The sequence below is a fragment of the Globicephala melas genome, chromosome 11 (assembly GCF_963455315.2).
Source record: "Globicephala melas chromosome 11, mGloMel1.2, whole genome shotgun sequence".
NCBI lineage: Eukaryota > Metazoa > Chordata > Mammalia > Artiodactyla > Delphinidae > Globicephala > Globicephala melas.
Window position 1 is genome coordinate 79582150 of NC_083324.2, and position 14576 is coordinate 79596725.

Genomic DNA, 14576 nt, shown 5'->3' on the forward strand with positions numbered 1-14576 from the left:
ATTTTTGGAGCGTTTACCTATAACAAGAAGCACATATTACTTTTATACTTTAAATTTTATATTGAATACATACAAAAGTTTCTTTGCGACGGTTGCACAACAATGTGGATGTACTTAATGCCACTGAATGGTGCACTTATAAATAGTTAAAATGGTATATTTTATGTTGTGTGTATTTTACCACAATTTGAAACAAAACCAGAAGAACACCGATGCATCTTCAAATGCTCCAGTAACTGAGAATGGAAGCTGGGGCTAGTCAGAGGTTAGGAAATCAGACATGAAAGTAGATTTAAAAATTTTTTTTAAATTTTTTGTTTATTTTTTGGCTGCATTGGGTCTTCGTTGCTGCCTGTGGACTTTCTCTAGCTGTGGCGAGCGCGGGCTACTCTTCGTTGCGGTGCCGGGCTTCTCATTGTGGTGGCTTCTCTTGTTGTGGAGCACGGGCCCTAGAGCACCCGGGCTTCAGTAGCTGTGGTGTGTGGGCTCAGTAGTCGTTGCTCCTGGGCTCTAGAGCACAGGCTCAGTAGTTGTGGTGCATGGGCTTAGTTGCTCCGAGGCAGGTGGGATCTTCCCAGACTAGGGATCAAAACTGTGGCCCCTGCATTGGCAGGCAGATTCTTAACCACTGCAGTACCAGGGAAGTCCCGAAAGTAGATTTTTAAAAGCATAATATTTAACTGGTGAAGAGAAGTCTGAGCATAAAAACAGTCATAATCCCATGGTGACCGAGGAAGAACAATTTCTTTTTTAAAATTTTTTTCCAAAAATAGATTTTATTTATTTATTTATTGGCTGCGTTGTGTCTTCCATGGCTGTGCGCGGGCTTTCTCTAGTTGCGGGGGGCTTCTAAGTGCGGTGGGTTGCGGAGCACAGGCTCCAGGGACGCAGGCTTCAGTAGTTGTGTCACACGGGCTCAGTAGGTGTGGTGCACGGGCTTAGTTGCTCCGTGGCATGTGGGATCTTCCCGGACCAGGGCTGGAACCCGTGTCCCCTGCATTAGCAGGCGGATGCTTAAGCACTGAGCCACCAGGGAAGCCCCGGAAGAACAATTTAAATTCATTAATCCAGTCAGGATGAACCAAAGCACCTCTGTCCATCAGGGTAGGGCAGAAGCCTGGCTCTGACTAGATTTAATCCAAAGGGATTCAAGGAAAAGGAAAAGTCCAGTCTCTCAAGCAGCTATGGCCCAGTGGGAGCCTCCCTGGGATTCGCCACGGGGAGCCGGGTTGGGCAGTGGGGCTCGCCCTGCCTCGGGGCTAGATGCCGGGCCCTGGCGGGTTCCTGCTTGTGCTGCTGCTGTGCTGCTGCACATACCCCGTTCATGCCCGATCCCCAACCCTGCAGCTAGAGGCTTGCCCCCCGGGGAAACCGAGGCCAGGTGCCCCGCCCCCACCGCCCCAATCATGGGGGCGCTGAGTTCTGGGGCCACTCAATTGTATCCACCCTCTCCCCTTCACCCCAAGCACACCCTCCCCCAAACCGTGGCTTCTGTGAGCCCTTTGTGAGCGCTTCCTGCAGCCCAGCAACAGAGGTCTGGGGAGACAAGGTTGCGAAAGCTGAGAGAAGATAAGGCCATAAGTAACATTACCCCAAATCCTCTCCCACCACACTTCAGTCTGAAACTTAATCCCTACACTTAGTCCTACATCATGGTGGGAACTGAGCAGAGGGGGAAATGAGTTTTATATCGAATTGGTGTTGGCAACCCCCCCACTACTGATGAACTATTTTGTGCTTGGTGCGAGGGTTGAAAAGATGAATAAAATCTCATCTTAAAGGGTATCAGTTTGGTTTAAGAAAAAAGAAAAAAACAAACGATTGAGTGAGCAGATTAGTGCAATAAAATATTAAAGATGCTATCACAGCAGAATGTGTAGGGTCAGGGACTTCCCAAAGGAGGATGTGAATTCTACATTCAGAGGTTCAGAAAGGCTTGAGAGGAAGTGGCTGAAATTCAATAATGTTGGAAGATAGGCAGGTCTTGGGCAGACAAACCAGAATGGGAAAAAGGGCACTCCAGGCAACTGGGCAGCTAGAGTGGGCTTCTGGGAATCACAGGGAGATCTGAAAATCTGACTGAGGGTAGGAAAGCATCGGCTGAATCAGAGCATATCGATTTTTAAAGCGCTCCCCTCTGCCCTTGCATTCTGGGTATTCACTAACATTAAACTCTTGACTCTCAGCCGTATTCCTTAGTCTTGTTTTCCTGTGTTACCGATGAGAGAGACAGAGACTTAGAAGTTACACAGCTTCCCTAAATTTACACTGCTGATATGTTGTTGAGTGAGAAATGCCAATCCAGATTTTTCTGATTCCAAATCCTGGTCAGGTTCGTTTCTCACAGGAGCCAGGTGGAGAAATGGACTATTTTTGAAGGCATTGGGGAAGGTCTCATTGAAGGAATCTCACGCAGGGCAGTAAAATGATCAGACTTGTGTTGAAAAAGCAGGTGTGTGGAGGACGTATGATGGGAGCTAGGAGGGTAATGAGAGAAGTCCAGAGGTGAGTGGGTGTTTCCAGGCAACACCTGGAGAATGAGCACAGGGTAGGGCTTGAAGAAGTGACTCAGAAAACCCAATAGTCATGGCTGGGGTACTGGAGCCAGTCTGGGAGGCAGGGGAGAGGAGTCAGCTCCCAAACAGGAAAGTGACAGGAGGAAGTGACATCCAGGGTCACAGGAGGCTGAGAGAGCACATCAGATAAGGGCTGAAAAGTGTTGGTGGATTTTGCAATTAGGAAGTGGATAGTAGGCTGGTCAGTCTGAGCTCACAGGCACTTCCAGTGCAGCCCGCCTGGACTGACCTGTCGCCCAAGCCGACTGAGCACAGCCACTGAGGCCAGCCCGCTTCTGAGCACCTGCTGCGGGCACGGAGCGCCTTGATAAAGCGTCACTGAACACACTGCAGCCACCCGGCTTCAGAAATGAGAGTTCATTAGCATTCACTCTGGAGATGCTCCTGTTCTTCACAGCTTTAAAGATCACTGTACCTGCTGGGTTATATTTCACGATAAATATTATGTTTTTGAAGGTGCCTTTGGGATGTCCAATAGGGACAGCTATTTTTATGCTGTTATTGTTGCAGTGGTCGCCGCCCACGTGGTGCTGGCCCTCTTTGCTTATGGCGCTTGGAATGAAGGCTCATGACAGTGGTGTGAAGGCAAACAGGATTAATGTGAATATCACCTTTTGATAGCATTAAATTGATTTTTTAAAATGATAAATGACTCTGGGATATTCATGATTTCAGTAAAGTTGCAAGAACATGTTAAAATCAAAAAAAGAAAAAAGAAAAATAAAGAAACTGGCTGGGGAAAAAAAAGAAAATAAAGAAGTTACATAAGAGTAGAATCTAATTTTTTGTTTAAAAACGCAGGTTCATGAAAAGTAACCTTTTAGAGCATTCACCAAGCTGATGACACTAGTTATGTTGGGAGGAAAGGTGTTGGAGGGCCTTTTGCTTTCTTTGTGGTGTTATTCTGAGATAGTTGATATTACTTTATTATCAGAAAAAAGCAATCAAGTAAAATATTTTGTTAATTAGATGTGAGTGGGAATGAACTCTCAGAAAGAGAAAGCAAGAAAACAATCCCGTTTACAATTGCATCAAAAAGAATAAAATAGGGCTTCCCTGGTGGCGCAGTGGTTGAGAGTCCGCCTGCTGATGCAGGGGACACGGGTTCGTGCCCCGGTCCGGGAAGATCCCACATGCCGCGGAGTGGCTGGGCCTGTGAGCCATGGCTGCTGAGCCTGCGCGTCCGGAGCCTGTGCTCCGCAACAGGAGAGGCTGCAGCGATGAGAGGCCCGCGTACCGCAAAAAAAAAAAAAAAAAAAAAAGAATAAAATAATTAGGAATAAACTTAACCAAGGAGGTGAAAGACTTATACTCTGAAAACTCTAAGACATTAATGAACGAAATTGAAGACAATACAAGTAAACGGAAAGATATCCTGTGCTCATAGATTGGAAGAATTAATATTGTTAAAATGTCCAAGTGACCCGAAGCAATCTACAGATTTAATGCAATCTCTATGAAAATATCCATGATATTTTTCACAGAACTGGAACAAATAATCCTAAAATTTGTATGGAACCGCAAAAGACCCCAAATAGCCAAAACAATATTGAGAAAAAAGAACAAAGCCAGAGGTACCATGGGCCCTAACTTCAGACTATACTACAAAGCTACAGTAATCAAAACAGTGTGGTACTGGCACAGAAACAGACATATAGATCAATGGAACAGAACGGAGAGTCCTGAAATAAACCCATGCACATACGGTTAATTAATCTATGACCAAGGAGGCAAAAATATACAGTGGGGAAAAGACAGTCTCTCCAGTTAGTGACGTTGGGACAACTGGACAGCTACATGTAAAGGAATGAAATTAGAACATTTTCTCACACCTTATAAAAAAAATAAACTTAAAATGGATTAAAGACCTAAATGTAAGACTGGAAATGATAAATATTCTAGGAGAAAATATAAGCAGTACACACTTTGACATAAGTCTTAGCAATATTCTTTCGGATCTGTCTCCTTAGGCAAGGGAAACAAAAGCAGAACTAAACAAATGAGAAGTAATCAAACTTAAAAGCTTTTGCACGGCGAAGAAAATTATCAACAAAACAAAAAGACAACATCCTGGATGGGAGAAGATATTTGCAAATGATATGTCTCCTAAGGGGTTGATATCCAAAAGATATAAACAGCTCATGTAACTCAATATCCAAAAAATCAAACATTCTGATTTTTAAAATGGACAGAAGACACGAATAGTCATTTTTCCAAAGAAGACATACAGATGTCTAATAGGCACATGAGAACATGCTCAATGTCATTAATCATCAGGGAAATGCAAACAAAACCACAATGAGATATCACCTCACACTGTCAGAATGGCTATCATCAATAAGACAACAAACAATAAATTTTATTGGTGCGGATGTGGAGAAAAGGCAACCCTCGTGCACCGTTGGTAGGAATGTAAATTGGTACAGATACTGTGGAAAACAGTGTAGAGGTTCCTAAAGAAACTAAAAATAGAACAACTATATGATCCAGCAATTCCACTCCTGGGTATATATCTGAAGAAAACAAAAACACTAATTTGAAAAGATATATGTTTCCCAATGTTCATAGCAGCATTATTTATAATAACCAAGATATGGAAGTAATCTAGGTATCCATCAACAGATGAACAGATAAAGAAGATGTGATGTATATATACAATGGAATATTATTCAGCCATAAAAAGAATGAAAGTTTGCCATTTTCAACAACATGGATGGACCTGGAGGGTACTATGCTTAATGAAATAAACCAGACAGGGCTTCCCTGGTGGCGCAGTGGTTGAGAGTCTGCCTGCCGATGCAGGGGACACGGGTTCGTGCCCTGGTCTGGGAAGATCCCACATGCCGTGGAGTGGCTGGGCCCGTGAGCCATGGCCGTTGAGCCTGCGCGTCCGGAGCCTGTGCTCTGCAACGGGAGAGGCCACAACAGTGAGAGGCCCGCAAACCACTAAATAAATAAATAAATAAATAAATAAATAAACCAGACAAAGAAAGACAAATACTGTATGTTTTTACTTATATGTGGAATCTGAAAAATAAAACAAACAAATGACTATAACAACAGAAAACAGAAAGAGACTCATAGATACAGAGAACAAACTAGTGGTTACCAGTGGGGAGAGGAGTAGAGGGAGGGGCAAGATAGGGGCACGGGATTAAGAGGTACAAACGACTAGGTATAAAATAAATAATATAGGGACTTCCCTGGTGGTCCAGTGGTTAAGACTCCGTGCTCCCTATGCAGGGGGCAGAAGTTCGATCCCTGGTGGGGGAACTAAGATCCCAGGTACCATGCGGCAAGGGCTAAAAAAAAGGAGGATATAAGGATGTACTGTACAACACAGGGAATATAGCCAATATTTTATAACAACTTTAAATGGAATATATTCTATAAAATATTGAATCACTATGTTTTACACCTGAAACTAATATAATATTATAAGTCAACTATACTTCAATTAAAAAATTTAGAGGAAAACAGTGAGGGACTAAGGAGTAGAGAAGGACAATTTATTCTCGGAGCCTATTTTGGGAAGAGAAGAAGTGAGCCTAAAGGGAGAAATTTCTGGAAAAGGAGCCAGTGATAACAGGAGTTATGTCTAACTAACAATGTATTTTAAAATATCTACAGTTTTCTTTTCTTTTCTTTTCTTTTTTTTAGGGGGAGAGGTATTACCTTTAGTCCTCTAAGATAGGCACTATTTCCTCATTTTATACATGAGAAAAGTAAAGCTCAGAGACTTAAAACCAAGGCATTATATCTCATAAGAATCATCAATGAGGTGCTTGTTAAAAATAGATTATTGGGTCCCACTCAAACCTCCTGAGTCAGGCTCTAGAGAGGAAAGGCCTAGGAAACAAACAGCCCAGGTGATTCTTAGGCTCTGGCAAGCCTGAGGAGCACTGTCCTCAAACCTCCTATCTCTCTATTCCCCTGCTAGTTAGAAGGGAATAACCAGGGGGTCAAAGGGAGGCCAAGGAAGAAGCTTTGAAGAAGAAAAGGGATGGCCCCGTTAGGGCAGCACAGCCCATAGATGAGTGTGCAGGGTGTGTGTGTGCATTGTGGATTAGCCCACCATCCTCTGAGTAAGAGTCAGAGGTCATCTCTGAAATAAAGGGGTGCAGTAGAGTGCAGACGGTTTGAGGCCAGGGTAAGGCTTTAATGCCACTGGTGTATGGAGCAGAAGGGGTCGCGAGTCTTCCCTTGAGAGTGAACAGTCTCAGGAAGACACTGGGACGTGGAACAGCAGCAGGAGGAGAGATGCTCAAACATTCCTGGTCCAAGAGTGAAGGCAGGGTGTGGTGGGAGATGAGGGTGAAGTAAGCCTTTGAGGGGCCTTGTTTAGTCTGCTAAGGAGCTTGGAAGTCATCCTGAGAATGAAAGGGAATCCTTGAAGGAGCAGCAGAGAGCTATGCAGTCAGACACATATTTCCAGATTGATTACCCTGATTATATCAAGGAAGACGGATTTTAAATGGTTAAGACGGGAGGGAAGGAGGCCAATTGGAAAGACTCTGGCTATAAACCAAACAAGCAATGCTATGGGTTGGCTTGATGAGGATAGAGAGGAATGTCCAGATTTGAGGAATGGGAAGTTAAAAATGGGCAGAGCTTGGTAATGGTTTGAAACTGGAAGGTGTTGAGGTAGGCAGCAGTCCAGTATAAGCGCCCATGTAAAGCACACCTGCCTATTGTTTGGGAATAGCCAGTTCTGCTATAGAAGACAAGAAGACAAATGGGACAGATGGAATTTATAAAGGTAAGCACATTGGAAATCTGTGAGACACGTTAGACGTCCATAAGTATGTATCAATAGAACACATATTTGTGTGAACTGAGGTAGAAAGAGAGGGAGGGGGACTTCCCTGGAGGTCTAGTGGTGAAGACTGTGCTTCCAGTGCAGGGGCTGTGGGTTCAGTCGCTGGGGAACTAAGATCCCACATGCCATGGGGCCAAAAAAAGAAAGAAAAAGAGGGCTTCCCTGGTGGGGCGGTGGTTAAGAATCCGCCTGCCAATGCAGGGGACACAGGTTCAAGCCCTGGTCCAGGAAGATCCCACATGCCACAGAGCAACTAAGCCCATGCACCACACTAGTGAGCCTGCATGAGGGAGGGAGGGAGGGAGGGAGGGAGGGAGGGAGGGAGGGAGGGAGGGAGGGAGGGAGGGAGGGAGGGAGGGACCAAAGTAGGCACTAAATACTCATGAGCCCCAAAACATATGAGACATCTGAGGCTGTCAGTATGCATAACCCAGAATTCAGGCTGCAAGAGCCTTCCACCCAATATGAACCTGATCTTAAATGTGTTAACCTCCCCTCATCACTTTCCCTTGCTCCTCATGGTGTGTTTTACCTTTATTTAATAAACCACGTGGTTCAAGCATCTTAGTTTGGTCTGTGAGCCTTTTTGTTCCACGACCTCTGGATAGCTTCACAGTACTGTACCAGGAGGCCACTGTGACATAAGTTAATTTCCCACACTACAACCCAGTTCTGACTTAAGCAAGCAGATAGGTCGGATGGTGACGCCACCTACCAGGAATGTAGGATGAGGGCCAGATTATTCCCTGGTGGGGGCTAAGAGGATATCCTTCGTTTAGATATGTTGAATTTAAGGTGATGTAGGACATTCTGTCAAGACGGCCAATAGGTGGTTGGGTACACTGATGTGAAGTGCAAGGATTTGGACAGTGGAGTCATTACTATCTAAAACTATGAGCCTGGATGAGATCCTGCAGGGCAGCAAGAGTTTCCCTTCCCATTGTTCACTCCCCATGCCCCTTACTCACTCTTTTGCTGTCCTAATGATAGTCCTACCTCCTCACCTTCTTACAGGTGGAATCATCTCCCCAAAAAAGTGCCCACTAGAGATAACCCATTCCCACCATTTCTTTTCCCCTCAGCAACCCATTCTCTGCACTACAGCTTCGTCACTGCTTCCCAGCCTAGCCCTGAGCAAGCCCATTATGAATTCTCAAGCTCTCGGATGACCAGTCTTTCTAATGGTACTGTAAGGAGGGCAGGTGGGCAGAGTTCCAGGCATCCTGGTCTGAAGCCAGGGACCTAGGGGTTTGGGAAAAGCTGATTCTCAAAATGAAGGCCAAAGCCCAGTACCTTGTTATCAACTAAGAAGCATCGTGGAGCAGAAGAATCAGAGCCAAGGTGATGGGGAGTGAAGGGAAGAGCTCACAGCAGTCCTAAAGATATGGAGTTGTTCATTCATTATCGTTAAACTAATATTTATTAAACTCGAAGCCAGGCACCCTGCTGAGCACTCTGGATACAGCACCCTTCACTGATGCTGCCTCCTCCTGGGGGGTTTCATCCCTGACTCCAGACCCTAGTGTGTACCTGATGGTGCCCCAAAGATTGGATATTGAGTATTGGGTATTGGAAAGGGTAGGACTTAAGTATAAGACTCCTACCTTTCTCCAGTCAGGGAACAGGGCTAGAGAGTTCTCCGTTGTCTCAAGAACCCCAGGACTTCCCTTCAGGTGAAAAAAAAAAAATTGTATCCAAGTTTTTCAAATCCAGGGTCTGGGAAAGAAATGGCCTTTCTGACATAGCCACCTCCCCATCTCCACCAGTATTATAGGAACCCTGGAAACCAGGTCAGGGTCCCAAGAGAAGTATATTTCTAACCTACATTTTTTTTTTTTTTCATCTAGCAATATCTGAGGGTCTAGTAAATGCTGTTCATGGTGCTTTACCAATAATAAACATTACAATAGCAGCTACTGGGACTTCCCTGGTGGTCCAATGGCTAAGCTTCGGAGCTCCCAATGCAGGGGGCCCAGGTTCGATCCCTCATCAGGGAGCTAGATCCCACATGCCACAAGTAAAAGAGCCTGCATGCCACAACTAAAAAAGATCTGCATGCCACAATGAAGATTGAATATCCTGAGTGCCACAACTAAGACCCAGCGTGGCCAAATAAGTAAATAAATATTAAAAAAATAAATAGCAGCTACTAGTTCTTGAATTTCTTGAATTCTTATTGGCAGGTATGACATTAACACTGGCATGCATTATATCATTTGATCACTATTGTTATCTCCAACTCCCAGATGAGGAAGTTGAGGCTTAGAGAGGTCCAGTTACATTTGCTATGGACAATATATCTAATAGTGGCATTTAGATCTGGGATTTAAACATGTTGCTCTGTAAGGCATACGGTTAATATGGTTAATAATATGGTAGTAACATTTTTTTTGCATAGTTTTTTTTTTGTGTGTGTGGTACGCGGGCCTCTCACTGTTGTGGCCTCTCCCGTTGCAGAGCACAGGCTCCGCACGTGCAGGCCCAGCGACCATGGCTCACGGGCCCAGCCACTCCGCGGCATGTGGGATCTTCCCGGGCCAGGTCACGAACCTGTGTCCCCTGCATCGGCAGGCGGACTCTCAACCACTGTGCCACCAGGGAAGCCCCGGTAGTAACATTTTTTAAAAAATATTTATTTATTTATTTAGGCTGTGCTGGGTCTTAGTTACGGCATGGGGGATCTTCGTTGTGGCATGCGGGCTCATTCATAGCTGTGGCACGTGGACTTCTTAGTTGTGGCATGTGAACTCTTAGTTGTGTCATGCATGCGAGATCTAGTTCCCCGACCAGGGATTGAACCTGGGCCCCCTGCACTGGGAGCGCGGAGTCTTACCCATTGGACCAGCAGGGAAATCCCCAGTAGTAACACTTTTGGAGACAGGTGGATACTACTTTCCGTGATGATCATTTCATAATGTACGCAAATGTCAAATCACCATGTAGTACACTTGAAACTAATATAATACTGTATGTGAACTATACTTCAATTAAAAAAGCTTGGTGAGGCTTCCCTGGTGGTCCAGCGGTTAAGACTCTGCGCTTCCACTGCGCGGGTTCTATCCCTGGTCAGGGAAGTCCTGCATGGGCAAGGTGCGGCCAAAAACAAACAAACAAAACCCCATGATGCTGGGCACAGGGCATGGGTCCCTGCATTCAGGAGGGCTCAGTGTGGTCAGTACCATGACTGTGGCATGAGCAGGGCACGATGGGAGCAAAGGAGGGAGCCACTTGCCGCAGGGCATGAAGGGTGGGGTGCACCATGACTTTGGTGGGGACGTGCATGACCGGGAAGATATGTCTTGGAGAATGAGTGAAGGTTTATCAGCCGAGGAAGGGAATTCCAGGCATTTTGGGAAGTGGTGGGAGTGGAGGTAGAGAAAACTAATGTTTTCTTCTCCTTTGGAGTTCTGGGACTTCGGCATTTCAGAGTCACACGACTTGCTTGGGAATCAGAGCACCTGGGGACACTGGCAATACAACTCTGATGGCCAGGACTCCCTTCTCAGTACACTTGAGTCTTTCAATTCCAGCAAAAGCAAGCTAGGAAAAAACAGAACTACAGATGGAGAGAAGTGAAAAGAGTAATCCTTCTTGACCAAGAGCTGCCTCCACCATTTCAGGAAATACCTGGAAGCTGGGTGGGGCCCCAGCCTGCAGCCTATGATAGGAATGATAGGTGGGGACTGAGCAGTGTGGAAGGTGAAGGGGCTGAGGGCATGGCGGGGAGGGATGAGGGAGCAGACCTCTATTGCATTAAATGTGTCCTTCGTGAGCACAGTTTTTTGTTTGTTTGTTTGGCCACACCACGTGGCATGTAAGATCTTCCCAGACCAGGGATCGAACCCGTGCCCCCTGCATTTGAAGTGCGGAGTCTTAACCGCTGTACCAGCGGGGAAGTCCATGCATTATCTTTGTCCTACATGAGCACAGTTCTGTTGCTAACCAGCCTAGCCACTGGCCTTGCCTTCTCTCACACATATTTGGTCAATCCATTCTCCACTTGGTGTTCAAGTTCTAGCCCAGGGCTTAGCACCCCAGGGTACTCAGGGCGGGGCGGGACCGACAGTCACCATGGAATGTGGTGTGAATGGTGCCTGGGTGGCTGCCCAGGCCCTGTTATGGAGGATGCATGGCAGTGTGGCAAGACCAGAGGTGGCAAGTCCCCCCTGGTCTAGGAGTCTCTAGGTCTCCTTTGCCACCACTCCTCCCTGTCCCACTGGCCCTCTCAGTGCGTGTGCCTCTCTACAAAGCCCCCTAGAAGAGAGCCCATCCCAACATGCAGGGCCCGTGGCTTCTGTCCTCTGGTGTCCAGCTGTCCCTGAAGCCTGGGTCTTTGGGACCTCAAGCCATCTGATCCCAATGGGATGGGACTGCTTAGAGCCAGCAGTCCACTGAGATGCCCTTTGACACAGCAGAGGTTTCCTGTCTGGTGGCATCCCAGTCCAATGCTGGGTCTCTGCAGGACCTCAGATGAGCAGACAGGGTAGCCCAGGGAAAGGGTGGGGGAGCCAGGCTCGTCTGTCAGTGCCTCACATGCCCACACCTTTCAGAGCCTCCTGGTTCTAAGCAACACACACCCACCCCTGTCTGGATCTTCTTTGGGCTCCTGGCCTCTGAAGTGGTCACTGTGGGAGCTGTAGGCACCTTCCTCTGGAAGAAGTGGCAGAAGGGCAGGGCAGCAGGTATGCTCAGAATTTTAGAACTGTGTTTCTTTTTCTTTTTTTAGTTGCGGCATGCATGTGGGATCTAGTTCCCCGACCAGGGCTTGAACCCAGGCCCCCTGCATTGGGAGCGCAGAGTCTTACCCATTGGACAACCAGGGAAGTCCCGACAGGTTTTGCTTTCTTTTTTTTTTAGAATTTTAGAGCTGGAAGCGACCTTAAGGATCATCTGGTTTCCCTCTCTCTGGGAGGCTGAGGTCCAAGAGCAGTGATTTAGAGAAAAGCAACTGAGGAGGGAATATGAAAAATATGAAAAGAAGGAGTAGGTTAGGATTTCCGTTTCCTCTCTAGCCTTTGTAAACACACACACACACACACACACACAAACACACACACACACACACACACAAAGTTTTACTTCCTGAAGTATGTTCTTATAAGTTCCCAAACACCAAAACCAAATCAAAACTGGCCTCCCAAACTCATCAAACAAATCTTGATCAAACTCGAGGGGAAACTCTGCTAGATTTCCCAGGAAGGCTGCTGGGAGATGGGGGTGCGGGGCGGGAAAGCCTGTGCCAGCATCTCACTGAGTCCCTCCTCTCCCACCCCTCCAACCCCAATTTCTCTTCACAGGCGTGCAGAGAGAGATTGCTAGTCCCATGACAACTAAATGGCGAGGATAGAGAGGAGGGTGTGTGGGAGAGAGGCAGCACTTTTATGTCTGAGCTGGAAGGAAATTTAGGGCTCATTTGGTCCAATTCCTCTTTATTAGATGAGGAAACCAAGGCACAGAAAGCGAGGCGCTGTCCGCTGGGGTGTCAGATCCAGGGCCCAGGACCCTGGTCTGCAGACCCTTGGTTTATTCCTGACCTCTTCTCCTGGCTTCCCCTCCCTCTTGCTTTCACCTCTCTATCCCCCTACAGACTACAAGCAGAGAGGTGACTCCTAGATTTGAGGTAACAGTACCTGGATTTGGGAAAAGAAGATTTCAGTTTGCAGACCTCGCAGGAGAGATCATAGGGTCAGTTGTTGAGAAGAAGGGGTGTGGTTTACGGTGAGCAGTGGAAAATGTGTAAATTGAGATTAAGGGAGATATTCTCCCAAAGTGGGCAAAGCCTGAATCCTTCTCTCCTCAGCCTTCCATTCTTTCCCTTTCTTCTGCCTTCAGATTGACAGTAGCCAGAAGCCAAAATAAGGGGTTTGCTACCCTGGTGTAGAGCAAGTCTCCGTTGGTCCCCATGAGCCATTTCAGCTGGTTTTCCCAACAGAACAGTGAGGGGATGGCTGGGCCGACAGCAGCAAGGCCACCATCGCACCTCCTAGCAACCATGCCAGGCCAGCCACACCTGGCAGGGAGTGGTGGCCCTCTCCTGCCTTCCCTGGGTCATGCTCTACAACCAGATACTTGCGTTTGTCTGTATGTAGGACCTTGACATTGCACTATAATAAAGGTGTATGCGGAGAGTTTGTGAGGCCAGTCCTAAATTGGTTTCGGGGACTTGAAGCTGTTTAGTGACTCCCTAAGACCCAGGAGAGTGGAGGAGCCAGGTCTGATGACCTAACCCCGCTTCCAGTCTCCTCTGGGCCTGCACAGAGCTGGCCCGGGCAGGGACTGGCTAGGACTGCAGACAAACTTAACTTTCCATTAAGGTTCTGGGTCAGGCTCCAGGCAACACCTGACTGATCTGGCTCAGATCTCTGGCTACAAGCCAGCCAGGCAGCCGGGCACCCTCCCCTCCTCTGTCTCTCCCTCTGGAATGGGACTCTTGCCCAGGCCAGAAACACACCACCTAGAGCAACTATTGATTGAAATCTAAAAAACAGAGGTTGTTGTTGAGTGGGGGGAAAAGGGGAAGGTGTTTTAGGGGCCGCTGGGAAGACAGGGGTACAGGGGCTCTCTGGACCACATGGGGGAAGGGGTTTCTGGGAGCCTAGAGGGCGGCGAGCCAAGAAGCACTGCTGTAGGAGATTTCCCAGGTCTGCCCATCCCCCTCCTCCGGGAGGCCGTCTTCTTGGCAGACAGCAGATAGATGCATGACAAAGGGGCTGTGATGGCTCTGTCCTGGGGGTTGGGGAGATGGCTGGGGAGGGGCCCCTCCTGGTCCAAAGCACACCTCTCCACCCCCACTGGGCCCCTTAATCTATCTGCCTTTTGGGCAGTTAGTGGTTTAGCGGTGAATACAGCTCCAGTTTCGCTGCCCTGTAGATCTTCCAACAGACCTATGGGAAGTATTGAAATGCATGCATACAATTAGTTGCCCAAAAAGTACTTAGAGATGGGCTGGAGCAGGGGCTGTGTGATATAGATTCAGAGGAGAAAAAAAACCAAAACCAAAAAACAGGCTCAAAGGACTCCCAGATACCACCAAGTTGAAGACGGCTGGCCACAGTCAAGAGGACCCCCAGCAGGACCCCCAAGCCCCTCAGAAGGCAGACGCTGAGCAAACAACCTGAGACGGGGCTGAGATGAAGAGACGTCTAAGTCGGCAGAGGTCCACGTCCCAGGCTCAGGATTCT

The 14576-nt window shown here is 47.2% G+C and overlaps 1 pseudogene; it reads left to right on the forward strand.

The window, feature by feature from the left end:
• The first annotated feature begins 1263 nt into the window (after window positions 1-1263).
• On the forward strand, window positions 1264-3175 carry LOC115849435 (vacuolar ATPase assembly integral membrane protein VMA21-like; annotated as a pseudogene).
• The last annotated feature ends 11401 nt before the right edge of the window (window positions 3176-14576 follow it).